Here is a 17,650-nt window from a genome sequence, read left to right as displayed (position 1 = left end):
AATCTCAAAGCAATGCAAGTTTACCACCAAAGTCCATCCCATAACTGGTACCTTCCGTAACTTGTCCGTCCCGATATCTCAGCTGGCCACAGCACCTGTTGCCAGATTCATCCTCACGTGACAGGGTGGGTTCGAGTCCCTCGCGCTGAATAATGGCCTCTGACTGGGATGGCTTGCGATCGGTGGCGGCGGCTGCCTTAAAGGTCAGGTGACGCCAGAGAGCGGGACGGACTGTCCCGAGCGCTGCAGCACGTTGAGCACGTTGTAATGAGGATTGGGACCCCTGGCTGATGAGAAGCCGCCGCTTTATGACGTTTGGCGAGCTAGGACGATGCTTCGATCTTAACCAGGAACGCATCACTGGCGCCGAGTGTTGTGGCGCTGCGTCCACGCAATGCGTGTCACGGCTCAAAACTTCTAAGTCATGATTGAAAATGTGCAGATGTTTGCTGCTGTTTTTAATCGTAGTCGTGTCGTAGAGGGGTCAATTGCTCGTCATTGCGGTAGCCGTCAAGTTGGAGTTCTATTTCTGCAGACCCGATTCATTTAAGCGGCAGCAAGGGAGCCCTAATGTCGCGCTTGTGGCGAGGACGGCCTCGCCCGATGGTTGGCTGTGCGCGTTACGCTGCCATTGATGCATTGTGTTGAGGTTCCAACACTGGTTTGTGCTGGTGAAATACTACTGTGCTGTATGTAGTCAAAGCAGTGCGCGTACGTTAAAATACCAACATCATGAAAATGGCGTATGCATTTATGAGATAAATATCAGATGAGTTCAAACCGCTCGCCCACGACCACCCGTGGAAAGTCTAGGGACCGGGCCGTATACCGGCTGGGTGTGTGTCCGCCCGTCACGACAGTCGATGTGGGAGTTGTTAACACGGAGTCACGGACAAAAACTGCACGCATCCCGAAATTCCGTGGAAGTTGTGACCGCAAATCAGTTCATGTGTATTGACACATGCTCAGGGGGAGGGGTTGAGTTGATTCCCAAAAGTTTTTTGTCCAAAATGATTTCCGAACGGCGCGGAGTAGGCGCGCCAAACTTTGCATTGCTGTAGAGAATTGAATAATCTTTTGATGTAAAAAATAGGTGCACCTTGTTTGGTCGATGGCCAAGGCAGGCTGGCAGGGCAAAGTCAGGCTATGACTGTCAGCAGAGGGCATTTAGAATTGCAAGCAATGCCATTGATCTAGAGTGAAGTATGAAGGTCAGGATGAGGTCAAAATTGACCTGCTCTTTCACTGAAGAGCTTAGTGTTTTGGGTAGTTTGGGGGCTCATTTCGAATATGTTAATTCCAGTCGCCGCAGCAGACATGTTTTATGAACTTTTGAGGGTCATAGCAGGTCAACATTTTGTTTTAAAAACATTTCGTAGCGGAATCCCTGGCGCGCCTTTAAAGCCCACCCGAGCGGAGAATATGCAGCCGGCCACTCCAGCGCGTATTAATATATATATATATATATATATATATATATATATACATTCATGCAAAAATGTAGTATATACTTTTCATTATTGATGATAATTTATGGTACATATTTATTAAGTTCAAGAGACGCGCACCTGGTTCAATATATGAAAGCTGACCGCTGCGGATTGATTTTTGTTTTACTTTGCGTGACTGTTGTATATGCTTTTTCACACGTGCCCCACTGAACGGGTCAGCAATGATCAGAACCGTGCCGCTTTGGGAAGTCGAACTGTTAGTAATGATCGGGTTTTTGGGGCGCTCTGACCATTGAGGGTATTTTGCGCCCAGCGCGCTTGGCCATGGCGAACTCGCGTGCCTTTCTATCCGCCTTTTCGCCTGTTGACGGCAATGTCTACATCCTGTCGGAGTTGGAAGCCGGCAAAGTTTCTAATTAGTCCCGCCCCAACTCCGCCCGACCGGCCATTCGGTCTATACAGTATGCATCACGTACGCGCGGGGCTGTCGATAGTCGTTGAGCCGGCGAAAGCTGTGTGCCTGCCGGTCTGAAAGCCTCGGCTGTGCTCTCCGGACACGGCCGGCCTTGTCGGAGGCCTCTGGACGGACGCTGTGAGCCGGATAGTCCGCTGTCGCCCGGGGCCGGCAGCCCGGTCACGCGTAGGCCAGCACTCCAGGCCAACAAACACGTGATTGGACTTGCGAGCTTTGCAAAAGGAAAGTGTGGAACTCAAGGTTTGTCGGCAGGCTGGAAGTTGGATTTTTGGCGCTATAAACTGACCACTGCGTTCACCACATTGCTGGCATCTTATCAACGTAACCATGTCCCAGTTGCCCCTGGAGCTCTTTCGCTTGCTCCGCCCACGGGTACGCAAATTCAGGGAAGGGCTGTTTTTGTCCGCACAGAAGCTACGACGTGCTTTCACTTCCATGGAGCAGTATCGGTCACCCCATTACGACGAATTTACCAACGACGGTCCAGGATCACTGCTGGACAATATCGCGCCCTCCACAGATCAGATTACCCCAGATACTGTGGCCGTGAATCAGCTATCGTAAAGTCGGCGGATTTCACAAGGTTGGTGGGTCGTTCGCGGTGCGCCAATTCCAGCTGTCCATGGCCCCATGCTCGATCACCATGCGACCCGATCCCCATCCAGGTGTGATGGTTGTTCGTTCGACTGTCGTCGGTCATATGTTCCGCGGCGATTGGGAGCTCCGGCGTTCGATTGTTGAAAGGTCAAACAGATAGTGTGTTCAGCCCTTCGTGTACGCTCAGCGGCGCTGTCGGGCCTGCGAAATATCCACACACTGCCCGGCACTCGCACTCAGCCATTCACGTCAGAGATCGGACGTCGAATCCGATGGTGTCGCGCGCCCCGGTCGTCGCCGGCGCGTCCGCTTGGCCGGCAGCCGTGCGTCCACCGAGGATCGATGCCGGGGTTGCCATACGGACAGGTAAACACGCCGACAGCGACAGTTACCGGCGGGCCGTGGGTGCCAGTGCGCCACCCGAGCGCCCCGCCGCCCGCCCCCAGACCGCCGCGGGTCGTGCTGACGTCCGCCTCGACGCCGCAGTCTGCCCGTGCAGCTGGCGACCGGCCACCTGCCGCCAGGCGCTCGGACGTGGTGAGCTCCCGCCGCCCGTCGTCAGCGCCAGCGTCAGCGCCAGTTCCCCGACCAGCTCCGAGGCCCGCCCAGCGAGGCGCGCGATGGGTCTGCGCAGCGCGGCGTTTTGGTCGGGCGTGCTGCACGCGGCGCTGTACCTGGCGCTGCTGATCGCGTTGGCCGTGCTGGTCGGCCGCGGCCACGTGCAGCCGGGTCTGCTGGTCGTGCCGCTCACCATGGTGCCCTGCCTGCACATGGCCGTCTGTGTCGAGATGGCCTACTCGGTCACGAAGGACAACACGTTCGGCCTGGTGGTCTGGCTCGCCTGGTTCGCCGTCTGGCTGCCGGCGATGACGGCTGTCCTCGGCTGGCTGCTGGCCGGCTGGCTCGCCGCCGGCACGACGCTGGAGCTGGCGCTGTCCGGTGTGGTGCTGCTGCTGCTGGCGCTGCTCTGGCCGCCGTACGCGGTCGTGGCGCTGCATTACCACAACATCCGCCACTCGGGCAAGGGCGTGGCTCTGCCCTGAGCGGGCTCGGCGCGGTGCCGGCGTGTCCCAGTCTGCCCGGCTGGCGGCCTGCTGGCGCGTGCGGCGATTGTGCTGGGCGTGCTTCGCCGCGCGCGGTGCCGGCCGGTGTGCCACGATGGGTCGTAGATCCATGGTCGGAGGATTATGCAGGTGGTTGGCTGAGAGGAGAGACCTAACATAAGGGAAAGGAGGCTGTCCCTGGCCGCGAGGCACTCGGCTCGTGGCGGGCTCGTTCCAGCTCATCCTCTCCATGAGTGCAGGAGTGAACGAGTGCTACAACCCCCCTCCCCCTCGTCCGCAGCCGGCCGGCCGCGCGGATGCTGGGGATGCGCGGGACGCTGGCCCTCTCCGGACCGTTGGCGCCAGGCTGGCTAACATGCAGGGTTTTGGCCACGCCGCATCTTGCGAGGAGTTGGCGCCGCGGGAGATGTTGGTCAGCGGGAGGAATGGGCCAGCAGGAGTGGGCCAACAGGAGGAGTTGGGGCCGCGGGAGGAGATGGAGCCGCGGGAGGAGTTGGCCGACGGGAGGAGCTGGCCGACGGGAGGAGTTGGCCAACGGCAGGAGTTGGCCGACAGGAGGAGTTGGCCGACAGGAGGAGTTGTCGCCGCGCCCGGCTCCGGTGCGCGACACCGTCGCGTCCTCGGCCCCTGGTGATAGCGCGCTTGGTTCGGCCGCCGCATGGACAGCGTCCTCCCAACCCAGCCGCGCAGGCTGGCGCGCTGTTCGTTGAACGGGGTTTGAGTGTTTACACCCAAACCCGCCCACACGGTTTACCTCTAGTCTCTTTTTCTTGGAGAGGATGCTGGATTGCGCTGCGAGCTCAGGGTTGTAGCAGCCAGAAGGTAGTGGTGTTATACGTAGATGTGGTTGTCGGTGCATCTTACAGAATGCAGCTGGCAGGGTGTGCATAATACAGTTCGTAACCCCTTTCGGGTAGAGTTCGAGCTTGCTGTCTGGATAAATTGCGAGGTTTACGAGGCTCCACGGTGGTACATACCAGGTGTGCGCTGGCTTTGGCTGATGGGTAATGTTCCGCCAATGGTTGGGATGTTTTATCAGCGTTCCAGACTTATGCGAGGCCGAGTGCTGCGTTTAGTAGTTAAACTGCAGCTCACGTTAACATAGGCCCGCTCGGAGGCATCGCACGTAATAAACATGTTTAAATAAGGTGGATTGTGGTTTTTGAAATAGAACCAAATGGTTCGAGGTCATGAGAACATGAGACATGACAAAGATAAAGAAGGCTCGGTAATCGAGGGCTCATGAGACAGCATGCGCCGAGCTCATGTGCTCGATAGCAATGTGCATGAAAGGTATAATATACGCGGAAAACGGCACAGCTCAAAACACAGGCGATGAATATGACTGCTGCATGTGTTTTCGTTCTTTTGTTCGTTGCCTTCGTTTTGGACGCTTTGCGTGTAGCGTTGCGGTTTGTATCGTTTCAGCTACAGGGACACGAGCCGTTGTGTACAACACTGCAGGTGTCGTGGTTTTTCCGCCGGAGCTGAAATGAGTTCTTCAGTCTAATTCTTGTTCGTTTTGGGACGGTGAACGTGAGAAAACTTGACTGGCCCTAGTCATCCCTATCCCTTTAATGCTATTCTTATGCGGGGACCGGCACTAATCTGTCACAAGGGCCCCTCGGGAGAAGGACAGAGAGCAGTCATGGGGATTGGCGAGTGGCGATGATTTGTATCGCAGGAGTTTGCTGCTAACAACGTCAGTAAGTTCAAACTTTGGACATTATTGTAAGGAAGTGGCATTTCGAGCCAGCCAAAGCATAAATTGAACTTACCTTGACTACGCAACTGCAAATCCCAGGGTCATTATCTAACATTGGTGACCGGGTTAACTGTGGAGGCATCGTAAATCGGGAGTGCCGAGGTACTCAGCAATATATTAGCTTTATGAGTTATGACCTCAATGATATGTGCTGCATATGCGAGCACTGTCGACCGGCGTGCGGCGGGCCAATACGACCATGCGTGAGCACCGAAACGAGCAAGATTTGTGTCCAGAGACTGAAGGCCCCACTGGTTTCGTAGGCATCATCGCGGCGTCTTCCGGCAAAGCGCCAGAACATGAGTGCAACTTTCATTCCCCTTTTGCGTTTCGTTACAATGAACGTTAAAAACCGTCGTAAAGATATAGAATAATTGGAAGTGGTAGCACTTCATGTGCAGAAACGGGGCCGCCGGGTGTCGCTTTCTCACAGTCGGTGGGGTGGTCAAAGTCTTGGAAGTCGTCATAAGTGGAGGAATCGCTTCGCTTTTGAGGCCGACGTCATGGTGATAGTGATAAAGATAATGATGATTGATGATAACGATGGTGAGGATAATGATAATGATGGTGATTGATGATGCTGATATAGATAGTGATGCATTCAACAAGACATAGTGTACCAGCAGTCCAGACTTTCTCTGCATTTCATTGGCCTAAATTTTCCGTGCTTGCTCATAAGCACTGGAGGGAAGTCCCAAAAGAGCATTGAAGGTTTCGGGCCAGCATTCATGGGAAGGGAGTTCTACTCAGCCCCCCCTTCCCCCCCGAAAAAACATGCAAGTCATCAAAGTCATCCCAGGATTGGTCCCCCCGTTTTCACCCTTTTTCTCATTTTTAACCCATTTTGGTTCACCCTGTTCAGCACTAAGGAAACCCGTGACACTTTTTCTGGGCGAGGGACCCAGTGGGTAGAATACTAGGGGGCACGTTACATTTCCTGGTCAGGGACTGAAGGGTCGTTCCGTCCCAGCCCGGGATACATACCGACTGCCTTTCTTGCGATACGGAGGCATCAGGCAGGGCTTATCATCATTATCATCATTATCATCATCATCATCATCATCATCATCGTCGTCGTCATCAGGCAGGGCTCCCCGGTCGATTCGTAGGCCATCAGAGGGATCAATCGTACATTGGTTGCCTGTCTGACGTCGGAGGCCGCTGACCCGGCCATTTGGACCTGGATTGACGCGGGGCTCGTACGGACGCAAACATGTCCCTTATCGACGCAGGTGTCAGATAGTTGGCACAGAGGCTAGTCGATCGAAACGGGCACCTGGCCGCAATGGGATGGATAGCTCTCCGTTTTGTTATGTGGCTCCTAACTTACACATGGTTTTCCATTGTCTCATTGTGGGCTCTCATCGTAAATGATCATACATGGTCGTAAATGATCATCGTAAACGATTTCATTGTCAGAGGGCCCCGATCAACACAAGAGGCCCTCAGACATTCAAAGCCCAGTCTCTTTCCCTGTACAGCAAATGTTACTTTGGCGGTCTCAGGGCCGTTTGCTGATGCAGGACCTTATGGTAGGTATTGCGGGTCCCTGACCGACTCAGGGTTTCAATGTTTCACGGGCCCAGACCAATGCCTATCGCGGGTGCCGGCCTTATTCTTGCTTAGGAAGCCACCGATGGGCCCTGCTCCTGTGCCACCATCTAGGGTCACGGCTTCGCCGGCGCCGTCCCCGTCTAGAGTGGGGCGCCCGGAAAAGCGTGGCCCCCCTGGCCAATCTCGCCCACAGACGGCAGCCCACGTATTCGGCCCAGGACCCGGCCGGCGTCGGTGGGATCAGACCTTGGTGGGTCCCTGCACCCCTTAGCTGGACCGTCTGGGTCTGCTGTGGCCGGCGCAGCCGAGTATTTTTAAAAGTAGGTCTGTTTTACACTCACGACCCAAGCACATGCCCCCCGTCCTCCGGTAGGCGTCGATACCATGGAGTGATACGAAGCTAACGACCGTCCTGACCTCTTAGCTCCATGACGAATGTTGTACAGTGTAACTGTAGGGGCGTCCGAACAAGCTACCAGGATCTCCAACTATGCATTAACGAGCGGCGTCCGGCGGTGATATGTCTCCAGGAGACAAAACTGGCACCCGACAGCTTTTTTAGTCTTTCGGGTTATGCTGTTTGGCGGCGAGATTTACCACCTGACCCTGTTGCTCATGGTGGCGTTCTCCTAGCCGTGCACCACAGCGTGTGTGCACAAAGGCTGGCTTTGAATGCTGAGCTTCAAGCTATCGCAGTCAAAGTGTTGTTAAACTGCCATACGATCACCATATGCTCAATCTACTTGCCTCCGGGGACCGGGTTTCCGTCCGCTCACCTGAGACACCTGGTGGCTCAGCTTCCGCCGGCTGTCCTCATTTTAGGTGATTTTAACGCTCACCATTCAGCGTGGGGTTGTGTCAAGACAAACGCTCGCGGGAAACGCTGCGAAGCCCTCATACATGAAGAATCGCTGTGCCTCTTAAACACGGGCACGCGTACCCATTTTACACCCCCATCAGGACAGGCATCGGCAATCGACATAAGTCTTTTGAGCCCACAACTGATCAATCATTTTGACTGGTCGGTGTCAGACGATCCAATGGGAAGTGACCACTCCCCCATCTGGATCAAGTACCGGGCTGACGTTTTTCTTGGTTCTCGGCCACAGCGCTGGAATTTTAGAAAAGCCGACTGAACTGAGTTTCAAGCGAGGATCGAGCATTCCCTTACTATGCAGCCAGCGAGTGAACCCCCGTCGGTAGAGAATTTGACATCGCTGATTTTGCGGTCTGCAGAAGGGTGCTTACCGCAAACGTCGGGCTGCCCTCGTCCTCCTGTCCCATGGTGGACGCAGCAGTGCCGGGACACAATCTGTGCACGTAGGAGGGCCCTTAGAAAGTTTGACCGTCGGAGTACTACTGAGAATCTTATTGCATTTCGACGAGCACGAGCGGCTGCTAGACGTACCATTCTAGAGGCCAAGCGGGCATCGTGGCGATCGTACGTCGGCCAACTTAACTGCCAAACACCTGTATCCAATATATGGTCACGGATCAAACGCATTGCGGGACAGCACTCGTCTGTGCCACACCCTGTGCTCCGTATCAATGGACGTGACATTATACACCCAGCTGACTCAGCAAATGAAATCGCCCGCGCATTCTCCGAACGGTGTGGTAACGGCAATGCCGTCCCGCAGTTTATGCGTCACCGGATCCGCTGCGAGGCATCCCTTGTCGACTTCAGCACGACGGAGCAGATGTCGTATAACCGACCTTTTACAATGGCCGAACTAATTTCCGCGATCGGATCGCTGCGCAATGTGGCAGAGGGTCCGGATCTAGTTCACAACGCCATGCTTAAGCGACTTCCCACTTCAGTAGTTGAGGCTCTCTTGGCGACGTACAACAATCTCTGGGAGAATGGAGGTTTTCCGGAGTCGTGGCGTGAGTCACATATTGTCCCTATGCTCAAGCCTGGTAAGAGTGGGGCTGACCCTGCTGACTATCGCCCTATCTCACTGACATCATGCATTTGTAGGTTGATGGAACGTATGGTAAATGCGCGTTTGTCGTGGTTTTTGGAGCGGTACAACGTTTTTACGGCTGCTCAATGTGGATTCAGGAAAAATCGCAGTACCATTGACCATCTTATAGCTCTCGACACAAACATTCGCACCAGTTTTAGAGAAAAGCGACATGTTGGCGCTGTGTTTTTTTATGTTGAAAAAGCCTATGGTACGACGTGGCGTTACGGCATCCTAAAAAAAAGCTCTTTCATTATGGCATTCGAGGAGCCATGGGCACGTTCTTAGCGAACTTTATGACCGATCGTTCTTTCAGAGTTCGTGTTGGCTCACACTTCTCGGATAGGTACCAACAAGACAATGGCGTGCCCCAGGGTAGCGTTTTGAGCGTCGCTTTGTTCGCTGTTATGATTAACGATATTGGTGACTCCCTTCCAAAGTCGGTCAGCCGCTCTCTCTCTTCGTGGATGACGTCGCCATCTGGTATGCCTCGTCAGACTTTGCCTCTTTGGAACGTCGCTTGCAGTTGGCTGTGATCAGCCTGGAAAGATGGAGCGTTATAAACGGACTACGTTTCTCAACCTCGAAAACAGTCGCTATGCACTTTTGCAGACGACGTCGTCAATGCCCCGCTATGGCTTTAAGGCTATACGGCCAGATCATCCCAAACGAACCCAGTACCCGCTTCTTGGGTCTGCAGTTTGATAACCGTTTATCGTATGGGTCACATTTGAAAGCCCTACGTGACAACTGTTTTAAAGCATTGAACGTATTGAAGTATGTGTCTCGAACATCTTATGGAGCGGACAGAAGAACACTGCTACTGCTATACCGCTCACTTATACGTTCGAAACTTGACTATGGCTGTTTTATTTATGACCGCGCGCCGAGTTCCTACACACGTTTGTTAGACACCGTGCACCATACCGCATTACGCATTGTAACGGGGGCATTCAGGACATCGCCAGTTGCTAGCCTTACCGTGGAAGTTAATGAACCGGCGTTGGCACTGAGAAGGGAAATGCTTGGCATGCGGTACTTTTGCAAGCTGGCTCAATTTCCCAACCATCCGACTCACCGAGCAATCTTTTCACGTGATGTGGAAAGCAAGTTCCAAAGTAGCGGAAGGCTGTCCGCTATTCCATTTGGTGTCGATATGAAGAAGCTGTTCCGGGAAAGCGACATAAGTTTGCGTGGTGTGCTAAGGTCGCGTCCCGTATTAGTGCCTCCATGGGAGCTAATCTCACCAAAAGTGGATGTATCCCTTTCATGCACAAGCAAACAGGGAGCGATCCCATGCGACCTGAGATCGAAGGCTCTGGAGCACATCGGGTCGTACATAGGTTTTCAAGCCACATTACTGATGGGTCGAAGACGGAGGTAGGCGCTGGTGCTGCATTTGTGAATGACCAAGCCACCTGGTCCTTTTCTTTACCGAAACGCCTCAGTTTACACGTCCGAGCTCGTTGCAATCAGTAAAGCCCTATGCTTCATCGAAGTTGGTGAGAGCAACTCACACGTGATCTTATCCGATTCTTTAAGCAGCCTGTTGGCTCTGACAACCTATAACCCACCTTGTCCCATTATACAGGATATTTTAGTTCGCCTGACAGCGCTGGATCTTGCCGGTAAAACTGTCGTCTTATGTTGGATACCGAGTCATATGGGTATCGCAGGTAACGAGCGTGCTGACGCGGCCGCAAAACGGGCAGCGCGTGCACCTTGCACCCGTTCTTTACCCGTGCCGGCAAGGGACTTTTACCCTGCAATCGCGACCTTTGTGAAGGGGAAATGGCAACGCTGCTGGGACGCCATTGTAAAGAACAAGTTAAAGATGATCAAGCCACAACTGGGTCTATGGTCTTCAAGCTCACGTAAGTTGAGATGCGAAGAAGTAACCCTCAGCAGATTACGAATTGGCCACACGCACGCAACACATAGCTACCTTTTGTGCGGTGAACAGCGCCCTAAATGTCCTCGCTGTGATGCGCCACTTACGGTTCGCCACGTTATTCACTCTTGCCTACAGTTCAGAGAAGAGCGGGCACTTTGCTTCGGACGAGATGCGTCAGGTCTTACCTTTTCAGACCTTATTGGTGACGATTCTCGCATGCTTGGCACCGGACAGCTGTTTTCATTTTTGAGAAGCGTAGGATTCACAGCCATCTATACGCCACGGTAAACACTTAGCTGTTATGGGCGCAAAATGACCCCAGAAGTCGACGCGCCCTAAAACCCCAATCATCATCATCATTCCTGCTTAGGAAATGGGTCCCCAGGACTGAGACCGACACGAAGCTGACTGTTCGGCGTTGGCAGTCTCTGATCGTAATAAGGCCGCCATTGACCCAGGGTGTCCCCAACTGGTGCAAGAGACTCTTTGGCTGTCATTTAACGGCCCGGAAGCTCCCTCGCTCCGTCTCCACGGGAGATGCTGTCGTTGGGCATCATTGTCATTTTGTTGGGAGCCGGCCGTCGAAACTAGGTTTCCTAATCGACGTTGGGTCGATATCACCTGGCGCTTCAGACGTTGTTGGACGTGCGCAACCTCGGCAGTGAAGGGCACTGGTTGATGCGCACGACCATTAAGCGATGCCACAGAAACCTCGGCCGGCAGCCGGAAGGCGGGCTGGTGCCTGCGGCGCAGCGCTCCCGCTATGCATGTGGGGCGCGGTTTGTTCTGTTTTGGTGGTCGTTGTCCCATGATTACCACTGTCGGTTTGGTCGGCTGGCATCGATCGGCAGGTTTTCGAAACAGCCACATGGGATATTCACGTCGCATTGGAGGTCGGCGCACTTCAGGGGATATGTCGAACGTAGCCTCTTCAGTTGGTCACGTTATTAGGTGCTAATATTGACCGCTTTATTTTCGTTTTCCAAAGATCGCTGAATAATGTCAAACCACTCAGACAGTAGCACAAAATCGGGTCAGAGCTAACAAGAAATATTAATGGAGTGAATAAAAGCAGGCATCGTGCAGGGAAAGAACAAAAAATACTCAAGTAGACACGGCAAGAGCGCGGAGATTTAATAGTGTGACAAGCTATGTATGTCAGCTGCACTGAACTGAACATGACATCGTAGTTTTTAGTTTCTTTGTTCCTTACACCTGTGAAGCAAGCAGTAGGTACCGCCTTGAAAATTTAAATAATTTTGACCCCCTATTTTAATGCCTTGCTTGTGCTTTGGCCCCAGAAGGTTGTGGGGAAGTGGCCAACCCAAAAGAATGCAAATCAACACCCGTGACTGCTAGTTGGATGCATGGCCCAGTCTGAACCGGATACGCGCCTTGCACGCCCAACCATTCAGAGACGCGTGCCGTGTTAGTGAGATATGTTGATGTGGCCTTGGGGAAGGGTGTGGCGTGAAGTCAGCTGGGGGATCACCGCAGTTCCTGTGATGCACTCATTTTAATCAAGCCGGTAAATGGTGACGTCAACTAAATTGCCCCTTGACGCTTTTAAACGATCGCTGTCGTTTTGGTAAAGTGTGCCGTTTCACGACCTTTGCCGCGGGCGTTGTAGGCCATGCGTTCTTCCCCGTCCCTGTAAGTGGGGCGGTGGGTATCGATGTGCGGCGAGACACGTGACATGTGCATGGCGTACGTGTTTGAGGCCGGCGAATCGATGAGATGGCGGAGCCGGCGGTTCACCGGCGGGTGGTGCACGGCCAGGGCGGCGTGGACTCCCATCACTGGCACCGGCCAAGTCCCTGCCCGCGCCGGTGTCTGGAGAAGTGCACAGACACAAGGCCTGGCGGTTGCCGCCGTCCACGTGCCATTACGGGTCACCGTGGCGTCTCCGTGGGTGCGAGAACAGGTCGAGGAGGCCTTGGAGGATTGAAAGCTGGGTTTGAATGTGCGGGGTAACACACCTGGCTGGCTCGGCTGGCTCGACTGGCTCATAGCACGGCTGATTCGGGCCAGGGCGTGTGCGATTATAGCGGGGAACACTGTTTCTTCCAAAAGATGTGCGGTGATGTAATAAACGTTGCTGTTAGGGTCATCGAGAGCACATGTGCTCCGCTAAGAGAACGTCATCGCAGTGTTATCGTCGTCGTATTTATGTATCCGCTGCGTGGGAGATACGTGAGGGAAGGGTATATTGCACATTGCAAGAATAGTGTAGGACAACGTTGTGTTTTTGTGGGCCGTGCATTTCAGGCAAAGCGATTAAGTTCTTTACAGATCTGCAATACAATCGCTTCAACATGCGTGTGTTCGCGCTTATGCGAGCTTCCATTGGTAATATTTGCTCCGTATGTCCACGCCACTCTTATAATGCGTTCGTTTTATGTGAAACATCATAAAACCTTTTCAATAGCGCATTAGTTATTTTAAGGTGTGAATAAATGATATTCTTTTCTGGGATTCAAGACACTAGGGCTTCTCTGGGGTGCCGGTGGTGTAGTGACTAACGCGTCTGCGTTAGTTATTGCGCGTCTGGGAAACCGGAGGTGCGGGGTTGGAATCCCCGCGGTGTCCGCCCTTCCTGCCAGGGTGAGAGGCAGGCGACGCCATAGAGCCTGAGCAGCTGAGTGCGCCGTAAAGCCCCAATGACAGACACACACACACACATTGGGGCTTCTCAAAAATTCGGAGTAGGTCGCATGAATGTAGTGTTCTCAAACAGCTGTAAGCAACCTACAGCACAAGAAGCGCAACCAAATTTCACGGCAGTCAATGATGTTTTAGTGTGTAGCTCACGGTTGGTGGTTAACAGTGGAACATTGGAACTCATTGCTATATATGTACGTTTCGTTGCCGTGGAACACATCTTTAAGGGAGTGTTCCACCTTCGGGGAACATTTCGGAAAACATACTCTTCTAAAACTCTAGGACTAGTTACGTTTTATGATAGCACTGGGTAGCGCCACTGCAGCACCGACATATCCAAGATATCGACCTAACCTACTTTCAATGCGAAACTACGCTATCAGCGCTTTGTAATGACACTACACTTTTTCTCTGCAATCTTGACCACCGTGGTCATGGCAACCTCTTCTGGTGCGAATAAAAGGGCTTTCGCGATTGGCCCAGTGGGCAACAAGGGCCTGTTACCAAGAAGCCCACTGGTTTAACTTTGAACCAGTATGGTGCCGTCACTAGTTCCCTATGTGGTACCATCACCTGTATCATGTGTGTTGCTGGTAGCATCATTAGTGCAATAGTGTGTGGTGCTGGCAGCATCACTTCGCGTGGCACCAACGCCACACCCCTGTTTGGTGCAAATATTGTTCCCCTTGCAGTGCAGGGGCAGTCACCAGTATCTTGCCATGCAGGTGACGTCACCAAGTCTGCAGCATGACCATGTCGCCGCTTCCCTCTGTTGTACGGTCACCAGACGTCCGTGTGGTTTTGTCACCACTCAGCGGTTCAGGTGCTGTCCCAGTTCACTGCGTGTTTTGAGTGCAATCCCCCTGTCCGTAGGTCAGACGCTGTCCCCCCCCCCCTGTGCGCCGCGTGCCATCAGCAGTCCCCCCTGCGTCACAGGTGCCGTCACCCCTCCCCTCTGCGCCGCAGGTGCCGTCACCAGTCCACGGGAGCACCTGGTGCGCGGTCTCCAGCGGCTGGCGCAGCGGCAGCCGGGCCGCGTGCCAGCCCTGGTCAGCGCCGGCCTGGCGCCGGAGGCCGCCGCCTTCCTTCAGAAGTACGTCCAGCAGACCGGTGTCACGCTACAGTGACGGCCGCACAGGCGCGTCCGTCGTGCGCCTCGCGCGCCGCCTGCGGGCGCCACCGCCCCCGCTTCGCCTTTGTCTCGCACGCGTGCGCCTTGCTTCGCCCCGCCTCGCGACGAGCCCGTGCCGTCGTCGGGGGCGATCGTTCTCACACCTGCTGGTGCTGTCGCTGTGATGTTGTGTCTTGAGACTGTGTATGCAATAAACGGTCGCCGCGGGTCGGTGTGGTGGTCCGCTGACGAGCGGCCGGGGGTGGCACCGCCCGGTCGGGGCGGGTCGGTATGGTGCCGCTGACGAGGGCCGGGAGCGAGCCGCCGGAGGTGCACCGCTCGGTCGGGCCGAGTCGCAGCCCCGAGGCGCCGGAGACGCTCCCGTGTGTCGACGGCGTCCGGCTGCCGGCTGGTGCAACGGGGCTCGCGATGTGCCATGAGGCAGCGACGCGTGGTTCACCAGGTAATCGAGAAAGAGCTCAACCCGTTAGGATCTCTGTGATTGCACAATCACATGAATCCCAACTTGAAGAAGGTGGCCCTCAGACGGTTGCGGACAGTAACAACTGGTCAGAACTAAAGCCTTTGGGTCTTCATGTGCACCAGGTGCTCAAGTGAAGTCAGTAGTGACTTGCTTGAGGACTTGTGTTCGGTACAAAGTCATGTTCCTTAACGTTGCTAGTTTAGCCGCCGGGTTATATTTTCGCGATTGCGTGCATATGCACAAATCCATAAGCTCCACGTTGCTTGTGCAGACTGGTCGGTATTCCTGCGAAGATTGTTAAAGTCATTTAATTGTAATTGACAATGTCAATCATGTGATGGAACAGTGGTTGACATTTTAAGCAAACTGTTTGGTTATGCCAACGTTTCCGTTCACTGACAAATGTAAGTATGGAACTATTTTATTAGGTCATTCCACATAAATTAGAATATTCTTCGGTCTTGTGCATCGATAATCCCAAAGCGACAAACCTAAGCCTGACACAAAGAAACGTACACGAGTGGTGAAAACGTGTTGTCTAAAAAAAACGTTACGTTCTTTGAATAACGTTATTGGGCAGGATCTTGAACGTAGAAAAAAGCGTATCCGCTTTGTCAATTGATCACGCTCACGTAGATCTACGCGACTCGGAAGACATGTGGTCAACCCCCGTAATTGTTTTTGGTGCGAGAAAGAGATGATTGTCTAGATTACCGTGTTCTGCGCTCAGTATTCTCATGGTCGGCAAAAAGCCATAAACGCATTGAGTGGTATTCCCTTGGTCAAGGTTTTAGGCATTACGTTTAGTATCATTTAGTTTATTATTTAGTTCGTTTAGCATATCGTTTAGTGTCATCACATGAAGTTTAGTATCATTACGTTAGGCAGTACCCAGTCTAACCAGCCTCTAAAACATCCGTCACATAGTCAAAGTCACGACGCCCGGGTGCCACCCGCATAGGCCGAAGTCAAACATCTTCAAGTGCTCAGCGGTCTGCGGGTCGCGGTTCCGTAAACCCGGGCGTACTAACGGACATGAGAGAACGCAAGCGGGTCAGTGATGCGTGGTAGGACACTGACAGGTAACGCGCGTCTGGCATTTAGGAAAGCGATAAAGATTCCAAAACAAGATCACGGCACACGGAGCATCGGAACGATATCCACAACCAGGACGGTGGATGACGCGGATCTGGCTGAGCTGGCGCCTGTTTCCACAAGCAAAAAGTCCCGCCTTGGCAGCGTAAGCCATCATACACCGTCGGAGAAACCAGGAAGACGCTGTGCACACTGATCTGCCTATCGTCAGCGTAACGGGCTACTGTAGCACGGAACTCGTTGGTTTCGGCCGGTTTATACCAAGTGAGGTTATTGCTGGTTATGACATACAGTCCAAAGGCTGAGGCAGGAGGCCCAAAACGTGTCAGTAATTATTTTTGGTGGACAAGGCAGCGTTTCTCCCACTCTCACTGGCTGCGTGCTGTGCTCCAGATAGCCCTCAAACTATCCGGTGGACATATGGAGCGACTGGAGCTGTGTGAGAAGGATAGAGTAGTCCCCCACGCCAAGATAGCGGCTCAAGGTTGTAAGTGTAGGAGGCGTCACTGGTCAATCCATGCCATCCTAGAATTTGTCAAACAGTTCAGGGAACCGTGCACAGCAAAGGTTGTTCTATTAATCAGCGTTGTTCGGTACTAAAAAGGCACCGGTATTTCAGATGAGACGTGTGACGTTGGGGAACAAGCGTCTCCACAATCAAACATACGACTGGGACCAGCTTGATGGGCCTAGTTTGATGTTGCTGGCGGGACGTTCCTCGCATGAAGTGGCACCTCAACAGCTCTTCCGCAGCTAGCGGGCATGGTTTCCGAGACGATGTTGATAACGCGAAGGAAGGTTCAATCGACAACGTTGAAACTGCGTTCAATATGCTGGTTGTTGAGTCACCTCCCAAACTTGAGCTTTGTTTTTTTAATGAGAGCTTGATCTGCTGAGGCCGGCGAAGCGTTACAGACACGGTATTTCAGGGCATCCGTGTTTACATGACGGAGACAGACGTTCAATTATTCGCGTACCGTCCATGGAAGCGAAGTCACTCTGACCATCATGGGGGCGCCGGTGGTGTAGTGGTTAACGCATCTGCGTTAACCGCTACGCGTCTGGGAAACCGGGGTTCGGGGTTCGATTCTCTGCGGTGCCCGCCCTTCCTGCCAGGGTGAGAGGCAGGCGGTGCCACATAGCCTCAGCAGCTGGGTGCGTCGTAAAGCCCCAATGATACACACACACTGATCATGATAAGTTTTCCCCGGGTTTCGGTGCTGATGGCGGTGAAGCAGACATTCAGCTCGTCCGCTGAGTATTCACAGATGGGTGGATGGGGGAGGTCCTGTTTGGGTGTTATTAGAAGCTGTAGTTGGCGGCACAGCATCGCTGGAGGTGCACCAATCATGCGCTGCGCATCTCTGGAGTTCCGTATGTGGCTCGCTCAAAGGGAGCGTTCCATATTTGTGTGGACGTTAAGCTGAGATAGACTTTTGAAGATAATATAACGCAGCTCACAGCTCCACCCTTTTTAAGGGTGACAACCCTCTGGTTGTCACCCTTAAGCTTGAGCTTGCTTAGCTCAAGCT

General features: G+C 53.5%; 1 pseudogene; it reads left to right on the top strand.

Moving 5' to 3' along the window:
* Positions 1-14,759, top strand: part of LOC119090034 (exportin-2-like) — a 115,943-nt pseudogene extending 101,184 nt beyond the window's left edge.
* Positions 14,760-17,650: the final 2,891 nt, after the last annotated feature.

Source organism: Pollicipes pollicipes, unplaced genomic scaffold, assembly GCF_011947565.3.
Source record: "Pollicipes pollicipes isolate AB1234 unplaced genomic scaffold, Ppol_2.1 Scaffold_3087;HRSCAF=3621_pilon_pilon_pilon, whole genome shotgun sequence".
Classification (NCBI taxonomy): domain Eukaryota; kingdom Metazoa; phylum Arthropoda; class Thecostraca; order Pollicipedomorpha; family Pollicipedidae; genus Pollicipes; species Pollicipes pollicipes.
This window is presented reverse-complemented; position numbering and strand designations above follow the sequence as displayed.